Consider the following 10174-nt stretch of genomic DNA (forward strand, 5'->3'; position numbering starts at 1 on the left):
AATGCATCAAATACATTAAAAATATTAAAATAAATATTTAGCAACAAATTAAAAATACAAAAAAAAAGTATAGGCATGTGATTTGGGCCTAACTTAGGTCAAAAAATTTTTGCATGAGGCCTAACCTATTTAGAAAACGAGCCTTATTTTTGGGGCATATATTTTTTCCAAAATCCTCTCACTTTTTGAACAAGCCTTTGAGTCTGGATGAGTAATCCGACCCATGATCAAGTCTAAAGACTACAATGGAGGCAATAGTATATTGTAATTCACATTGTGATTGAAACTAAACTTGTTCATGGGCCGAGCCACCCTGCCCGGCCCGAATGCCCGCCAAAATGTGGGAGGGTTTGGGCAAAATTAAAGTCCCGAAAAATGGGCTTGGATAAAAAATAAGGCCTGTTTAAAAAACGGGTCGGGCCTTGAGTAAGGCATTTTGGCCTGGGCTCGGCCCGAATTCACTAAAGGACCAAAAAAATCTGTTTTTTTTATATTATTTTCTTATTGTTTTCTCCCTATTTTGCTACAATTTTACTATTATGTTGCTACTATTTTGTTGTTATTGTTTAGGTATTGTATAAAACTTATTTTATTGTTAATTTTGTTATTATTTTAGAGGCATTTGCTTGTTAAGTTGCATCTACCTTAGTGTTATTTAAGTATACATATTTTTTAAAATTTATTTTCAATTTGTTGGGAAATATTTATTTTGACGTTTTTATTATTTTTTATTTATTATATATATTTTAAAATTATATAAAAATTACTATGGTGGTAAAGGCGGGCAGGTGGCCTGGATTTTAACAATTTTATTCGGGTCGAACTTGGGTAAAATTCTAGGCGCATTTTTTAGGCTGGGCCGAGCCCGGACCTAACAAATGAAACTAAAATTTTAGTTGAACTCGTCCCGGCCCGGCATGCATACCTCTAATTGAAACAAGGGGTTTCATATCAACTAGCTAGGCTTAGCAGTCTTAGCCCGGACGTTTACTGTTGGTCTAACTTTACATTAATGGGCTTCTATAATAGGTCCATAATCCATCGAAAAGTCTTCAACTTCAAGCCGTGGTTCAAAACCCTAAATTGACAGGCTACGCTACAGCATATCGACCAAAAATCCCACCTATCCTTCCTTTCATTTCCTTGTTATTCATCGACCAAACATGGCAACTTGAACTTTACAACTGATGTTGCATTCTACTTTAGAAGGTTTGTGTTATTCTTACTAAAAGTATCATAAAGGTCTTTATATTAGGAAATGAGTAAATTAATCCATCAAAGAGCAAATTGGTAACTTCTGTTAAAAATTTCATTCACTTTTACTATTAAAATTTGATATGATTGACGAAATAGCTAAACAATTACACATGACGTAACACATATACATCAGGTTAGGGGCCATGCCCCCTCATATGGAAAAATTATCCTTTTAGTCCCTAGTAAATGATAGAATTAAAAGTTACTATGTAGTAAAATTACACTTTGGCCTTCCAAAAATGAAAGATTTCTATTTGGTCCTTTAAAAAGTGATGAATTCATAATTTAATACAAGATAAAAAAAAAGTACAGTTTAACCTCACAAAAAAATTATAATTCAATTCAAGCCCCCCTAAAAAAAATTTTGGATTCGCCCTTGCATACAAGAACCAACTAAGGGTAAAAATAGATGGAATTTTTAACAGAATGATCGATTTGTTCTTTGATCTAACGTACAATAACTAATCAATCCATTTTTTAAGTAACAAAGATAAAATGTACTCCAACTCCTAAAACAAAAGCATCCATCATAGTTTTACCTACTAAATGAATTATGTCTTTAAGAATTTGTAGGCACATTAAGCAGGAAGCTTGTGGTACTTGCCATTGTTGTATAGTATTTGTATTATCTGATAGTGAATGAAAAAGGTTAATGGACAAGAGACCATTCATGAAGTTATCACACTGCAATTTGTTGATATATTTGAAACAATCCTTGTGCTTAAAAGAAAGTAGGTGGAGAAATCCATGAAGAAGAAGACAACCATTGTTGAATAGTGTTTTTCTCAGGAAATTAATTAGCAGCCCCAATGGTGTGAGGTGGTCCATCCTTCGAGATTTAGGATCTATTGGCCTGGTTTATTTTAGAAATAGTTTAAAATGATCCATTCCTTAAAAAATATAATTTAAAAATTAGGTAAATTACTGGCAAGGTAAGTAAGTTTTACACTTCGGTTATTAAACTATTTAAAAGGTTATATTTTAATCACTCAACTTCAAAAGGTTTTAAAATAATCATTGAACTATTCAAAATTTTTATTTAAGTCATTGAACTATTACATTTTAACCAACAACTGATGTAGCTATTATATCACTATTTATCATATATATATATATATATAATATAATATATATTGGCCATGTAATTTCCATGTGGCTTTTAAAAAAAACGTTTTGGGTGTCATTCTTTTTATCTTTTAATGAATTAACCAAACCTAAATTATTATGTTTTAGGTTTTTCTAGTAAATTTCTTAAGTTTAATTTAGTATTTTCAAAGCAAATATTTTAGGTTTAATTTAATAAGTTTAATTAATAAATGATAAAAAGGACTTTTTTCAAAAGCCATGTGAAAATAACGTGGTTAATAGATATTATATTATATATGATAAATATTGATTTAACAACTATCATTAAAGATTTAACAATTTAATGATTTAAATTTTGAATATTTCAGTAATTATTTTATAATTTTTTTGAAGTGTAGTTTACACCAAAAAAAAAAAAAAAGCAAAAGCAAAAAATTATAATATGGTCTAAGTTTATGTATTATTCGTACATTTGAGATTTAGTCACTTTATTTTTATTTTTAGGGATTTGGTCTCTTTACTTTTTAGATTTTAAAAGATTAATGTCGAAACCATTATTTTGAAAAAAAAATTAGTTGTCAACTTTAAAAAAGATTGGAGTCGCCACCGATCCTTAATTGAGGTGTAATTAGCTCACCTTAAAAATGATTTTGGTCTATGAAATGTGAGGAAATAGGTTCGGGAGTTAGTTACGCACGAGGAAGGGTTAGCACCCTCGTAACGCCCAAAATCGGTACCAAATTGATTGTTTAATGTCTTGGTGTCGAAAATTTAAAAAGATTTTAAGAGAAAACTTTTTACCTTGAATGAATTAAAAATTAAGACATTCTTATTTCAAAGAATTTTAAACATCACACCCAGTAAGTTAGGGTGCAACATTTTTTAATCTTCAAAATCAAGTTTGTCTTTTGATTTTTAAAACTCATGCATTTAAACTTAAGAAGGATATTCGGTTATTTAGGTAAAATGAAGAAAATCGAAACCCAGTAAGTTAGGGCACAATTTCTCGAAATTCTAAATACCGAATATTGCCTTTATTTATTTATTTTTAGAAATTCTTATTTTGAGATGACAAAATGTCATGTTCAGTGAGTTAGGACCCAACATTTTTGAATTCTCGAGAATAAGCTTTTATTTGAATCTGTGTGATTTTATTGAAAAATAAATACTTGACTCTCTAAATTGATCGAAAAAAAAAATCGAAGCCCAGTAAGTTAGGACACGATCATTCTCGAAAAACGTGAATGCCAAATATCTTAAAAATTTAAAAAATAAAATGATTTTCATGCTTCAATAAAAAACGAACATTTTTTGAAAAACAAATATGCAAATATATATATATAAAATGTTTAAAATATATATATATAAATGTATATATTTATAACAATTTCTTTTTTAAAAAAATAAACGTATACATATATTATAGGAAACATATGTATATATAAAATATAGAAAATGTATATATATTATAAAATGTATATGCATATATATATATCCATGTATACAAGAGTTATGAAAATAAAATAATAGTAAAACATATATATAAAATATGTACATGTATTTACAAAAGTTTAATATATATATGTATATTAAAAACATGCGTGTGTATACATATAGAAATAATAATAATAATAATAATAATAATAATAATAATAATAATAATAATAATAATAATAATAATAAATAGTGATAGTTCAATTGAAATTAAATTATTTAATAGCAATAATAACAAAAATGACTAATTTACACTTAAAACAGAAATTCAGGGCAAATTTGAAATAAATAAAATGCGAATGGACCAATTAGAACACGTAATCAACAGTGGAGGACCAAAAGGGAAATTAATCCCACCCTCCAAAACGCTTCGTCTAAATATGTACCAAACTGCAACAATTTTTTAAAAACACAGTTAAATTTAAAAGATTAAGTAAAGCACATAGAAAATAAATTAAAGGAATATTGAAAATAAGGGGGACCAAAGAGATAAATATCCCCTCTACTGGAAACGCGCGGATCCTACATGTACGGGTCGGGTCGCACTTGGGTACTGGCTATACGGCGCCGTTTTGGGGCCACTGAAACAGGCCCCAAACGATGTCGTTTAATGCCCTCTATAAGCCCAATTTTAAAACCCTAAAACACCACCCTCTGCCATTTCAGATGCACCGCAGCTCTCCTCCCTCTCTGCCGCTCCACATCCCTCTCATTCCGACGACGGAATGAAGAGATCCCCCAACGCCGCTCGAGACGGTAAGTCCCCCTCTACTACCCTTTTCGTTTATTTGTTTTAAGAAACAAGGTAGAAAATAAAAAGGGTAAAAAGAAAAGAAAAAAAAATTTTGCTTTTTTTGATCCTTTACTTTTGTATTTTCTTTAACTTTTCAATACAATATTTTGCTAACCCCTATTACAGAAATCAATTAGCTTTTTATAGCCAAATCTTTTTACAATTTGCTATATTTTCGGTCACACCCACTGTTTGTGGTTTCTTGCAGGTGGAGGAGAACGTGGAAAAGGGCATTGTGAGGGCTGCTGAACGTGCGAGCAACGACGTGGGCGGTGGGGCGGTTGCGGCGCTAGGTTTGCTGCTAGGGTTTCTGCGTCTTGGGCTGTAATTGGATTAACTATTGGGGCTTGTAGTTTGGAATATGGACATTATTTAAATTTGTTTTGTTTTCTGCTTATGCGGGCCCGGGCCCAAAATTGGATATTACAATTAAGATGCTCACTTGGTAGTGATGCTACAAAGAAAATGATATTTTAATGAATTTGAATTCATCAGAAGAATTTTGACAGTAAATTTAAATCCGAATGGTAAATGGACTAAATTTCTTAAAATAAAAGTAAGGAGACTAAATTTCAAATATACGAAAAAGTATAAAAAGTTTATGTATATTTTAACCAAAAAAAATCCAAAGTAGGGTTAAATTTAAAGGAATTTTTTTGTTTCTTTCATTAGGGATCATTAGTTGGAAGAATAAATTTCTTTTGAAGCTTGGAAGGAAGTGGTGTTGAAGGTTATTGTTCAAGCTCTCCTTGTCTATCGTATAAGTGTTTTGGTATTGCCCTCCAATACTTGCGACTCTCTTCAGAAAATGATGAAGTATTTGGAGACTAATGATCGTAGAAGAATCCACCGGCCTTCTTGGGAGTACTTCTGTGTTCCAAAAAAATTTGGCAGAATAGGATTTCATAACCTTCATTGTTTTAATGTTGTTATGCTTGCAAAACAATTTTCTTAATTGTGGGTTTCTTGAAGTAGAAGAAGGTGTATGTCCTGAAGAGCATTTTTGCTGCCAAACAACATCTGGTTAGACGACTTAGGTGGATCCGAGATGATGCTAATTTCTTTGTTGAGTCTGTTCCTTTGGAAAGCTTGAAGACATGAAGGTGAGTTTTGATTTCGTGGGATGATGGTCTCATTGAGGGCATTATGACGCCTTATGAACTTGCTCGTACTACGTTTTAAGAGAGTTTTTATACAGTTTTACTTTTTATTCTCATTGAGTGATTGGGCATAGGCCTATCAAGCACGCATTGCCGCCGCCCACCCGTTCAATGTGAAAATAATGGGAAAAAACACACTGAAATAGTGGGCAAACAGGATTTGGAGCATGTGTTTTTAACTTGTCGTAAGGCAATGGAAGTCTGGGCATTTGCAGGGATCCATATTCCTCAAAATTCTATCCATTTGTTTATTGTTTCTCTGCTGCAACTTGATGATAATGCTATGACTAGAGGCCTTGTTATACTATGGAGTCTTTTGGTTTCATACAAACTTATATTGCACTCAATTTTTATATATTATATCAATTTAATCCTAATTTTTAAAAATTAATCTTTAAAATTACAAATGGTTTCAACTGATCTTCAAAATTTACCTTCCTCTTTCACTTCTGCCACCGCCACTGCCATCGTTGCCTCCACCTCCACCTTTCTTCAAAAGAAAAACTTCTGTTTCTTTTTTTTCCTTTCTCTTTGAACCTAATTTATTGATAAATTAAATCAACCTCTTGATAGTATGTATAGTATGTATCTATAAAAAAATATCCTCAAATTAAGCAAATCTAGAGAAAGGTGGAGGAGGTGGAGGCAGTGATGGTAGTGGCAGTGAGGAAAGCAGAAGAGGAAAGTAAATGTTGAGGATTAGTTTGAGACCATTTGATATACAATATAAAAGTTGAGGGCTAAATTTGTTATTGTATCGATTTTTCAACTTCCACGTCACCCGTAAGAGATTTAGTGGCATTTAATGAAAATGGACAAAAAAAATCTCGATTAATTGAATGACCAAATTAAAAAAAATTAATAGTTGAGTGACCAAAAAAGAAAAGAGACAATAGTTGGGTGACTTGTGGTATTATTTACCCTTTTGTTAATAATATTTGGTTGCCGTTAAAAAATTATTTTTAAAGTTATTTTATGTAAAAAAAAACAACGCTTAAAAGCTATGTGATGTAATTCACCAAAATACACAGCCTTTTCCTTTTAGTGTTTTTACATAATTTTTAGATTATATAACAATGGTCAAATTATAGTTTTAATCCTTTTATATTTTCAACTTTAAAATTTAATCTTTATATTTTAATTTTGACATAATTTGGTACTTCATCCTTTATAATATCATTAATTAGTATAAATGCTTTATTTTGATTAAAATATTGACGAGTTTTTTCCAAGAATCGTCAACACAATTATTTTTTGTTAAATTCAGTTTTATTATAATGATATATTTTTATTACATGGTTATCAAGTGAGTTTTGTTTTTAATTTTAGTATGTCACACCAGAGAATTTAATTAAAAAATTTAAAGACGCTAATAGCTGAACTTAAATTTTTAAATTCGAAAAGTAAAGGGATTAAATTTTAAAAAATAAAAACATGGGGATTAAATTTCAACTATACAAAGAGTATAAAGACTTGGTTGAAACTAATGTATCTACTGCTAGCAGTAGTGGCTAATATCCTCGTCACCGAAGCTTCCTAAAGAGGTAAACAGTTAATCACTAACTGTGCTCAATTCCTATAAACAAGATTAAACTCTGAAACTATATAACTAAGACACGAGATAAATTATCATTATACCACATCTCATAATTAATAAAAATAATTAACTTAAACACAAAGTGTGAATGGAGATAAATAGTCTGTAGAAAAGATGTGTAGTGTTTGCTTTATGCCAACATCAACACATGCTTTGATTTTTCCTACATAACCGTGGTTAATCCTTTTGGAGCCATTGGATCATGAGCTTCTCTCCTTTTTGGTACACTCAAATCAATAGCTTATATGTGCTTTATTCATGGGTGGGACATGGAGACACCATTCCATGGGGAATAGCCATGGCCTCAATTCAATGATGCATCTCCTATGTTCTCTAAAATAATCTATCTTTATTTTATATCAGTAGGAATTTATTAAAACATTTTTATATATAAATTAAGTTATATTTCCATCAAAGTGTTTTTTTTAATTTTTTTATATAATAAATTAATAAAAAATGGAAAATAATTATTTTACCATTGTAAACAAGTAGGTAAAGAATTTTAGGTAAAAACTAAAACACAATTATGTTTTTCATTTTATTATCTTATATAATTTTTAATTTAATTTTTAAATGGTGTTTATAAGTCAATGTTACTTCTTTGTCAATTTGATTAAAAAATTATAAAGAATTTTGATTGAATTTGATGTCAGTAACTTATATTCTTACCTTCCATCACCAATCACCAAGTTATTAATTAATATTAGAAATTTTATTATAGGTATATGCATGTAAAAATTATGTATTTAAAATATAGATGTGTGTTTAAAATAACATATAATAAATAATGAAATTGAAATGTATGGTCTAGAACTAATTAATAATAACACATGAAATATGTACGATATTAAAATGAAAAATTAGATAAAGTTGTGAGCAAAACGAAATTTAAACACAAAAATACATCATGTTAAGAATACTAAATGGATACACTCGTTTGTCATGTTGTTATCATCAATCCTAAGTTGATATCAAGTTAATTTGTGACACAAATATATAACAAATTTATATAGCAAATATATTTATTAAAATTTTACATAAAAACTAAAATTTGCTTTAGTTGAAATGGAAAGAAAAAGTTTTACATGTATATTGTATTTAGTTTAAATCTTGAGAATTTTTTATTGATTTATAAAAATATAAAAGTCAAAAAGACCCACGTAATTATATAATTTACTTTGCAAATAAATCACTTTTTTTAGTAATTTTCTAATTGAGTTGAGACTCAATTGATAGGTAACATTAACTCAAGAAAGAGCTTTAGATGAATATTGATTACCATATTACAAATCCATTATTTATCTTATATTTGAAAATTACTTAGAAATGATTTTTGTTGCAACATTTCACATGAACTTATGTATTTTATATTGATAATAAATTCATACTACTATTTAAAGTGTTTGACTGAATTTGTACCACTCATCAACGGGTTTCAACCTAGTTTTTCTTTTTACAAGATAAAGAAATAATACAAGGGTGTTTATGCTTTTTTTTGCTTCATATTTTATATTTATATAAAATTAAAAAAATCTACCATAAATTTGAACCTAAGACAACATGATTATTTTTAATATATTAACTTTATCATTTTAAAGAAAACTTTTTTATTACATAATTTTGAAAAAAATTTACATATAATTTTTTCTCTTATTGTGTGTGCCATAGTTTAGTATATATTTTATTTATTTTTAATTATTTTTGTGTGTTTAAAGATAGATTTTTTAATATTAATCTTTGATTTAATAAGAAAATATTTTATATTATTTGATTAAATAAAATTAGGGTAAACAATACAAATGGTTACCTAATTATGCTCGTGATTCTGTTTTAATCACTTACCTTTAAAATTTTTCAGTTTAATCTTTAATGTTCGAATTCGTTTCTATTTTGGTCACCCATCGTTAAATTGATAATGGAAAGCCTTTTTTTTAACTAACATAATAATACGTTTACTCCTCAATACTTACATATTCTATCAGTTTGATCCTCAAACTTCCTAACCAAAGATTTCAGCTTTTAAAATAGAGGCATTCCATATCTATTAATTATTTTATTTATGGTTAAAATTATCTAATTTGGTACATAACTCTTTTTGTTTATACCTTTAAGAAGTTTTAACTAAACACTATTAAAAATAATATAAAATAAAAAATTTAGAAGTATAATATATAATAGAATTATATAAATAATTTAATATTTGTAAAAATAATTTTTCACTCTAGCTAGCATAATTTTAGTTTTTAATTACTTTGATAAATGATTTGACAATAAATCGATTCTTAGTGATAATTATTGCTTATTGTGGATTTAAAATTAATAAAAATAATTAAAATAAATAGAACACATATAATCTCTTAATTAGTTTATAAAATTTAAAAAGCATTATAAATGTAACAAAAGGAAATTTAATTAATTCTTTCACATTTTTTCTTATGAAAAAATTAAATGTTCATAGTTTTTCTTATATAATTATTGATTGAATAATTGAATATTTTAAAATCATATTTTTTAACTCAATTTAATTTTTAATTTTAAATACCAACTTCGAGGACTATTTTTATATACTTTGAAGGAAATATCACACTATTAACAATAAGAGTAAATCTAAATTGCTTTTTAAAGGTTTCTTCATTTTCTTTGGCCAAAATTTTATCAATAAAAGGGTTATAAATATTGTATTTAGAATTAAAAATGAAAAAGAAAAGAAAAGAAAAGAAAATAAAAAATAAAGTTTCAAGATAAACTTATTGATATTAGGAATTGGCTTGGAAATTGACTTGTCAA

General features: G+C 28.0%; 1 long non-coding RNA gene across 1 annotated transcript; it reads left to right on the forward strand.

Annotated features, from left to right (window-relative positions):
- The first annotated feature begins 4452 nt into the window (after window positions 1-4452).
- LOC105764034 (uncharacterized) lies at window positions 4453-5143 on the forward strand. The gene is made up of 2 exons (XR_001124508.2): window positions 4453-4593; window positions 4839-5143. It is a non-coding gene; the product is annotated as an uncharacterized LOC105764034 (long non-coding RNA).
- Window positions 5144-10174: the final 5031 nt, after the last annotated feature.

Source organism: Gossypium raimondii, chromosome 12, assembly GCF_025698545.1.
Source record: "Gossypium raimondii isolate GPD5lz chromosome 12, ASM2569854v1, whole genome shotgun sequence".
In the NCBI taxonomy this organism is placed as follows: domain Eukaryota; kingdom Viridiplantae; phylum Streptophyta; class Magnoliopsida; order Malvales; family Malvaceae; genus Gossypium; species Gossypium raimondii.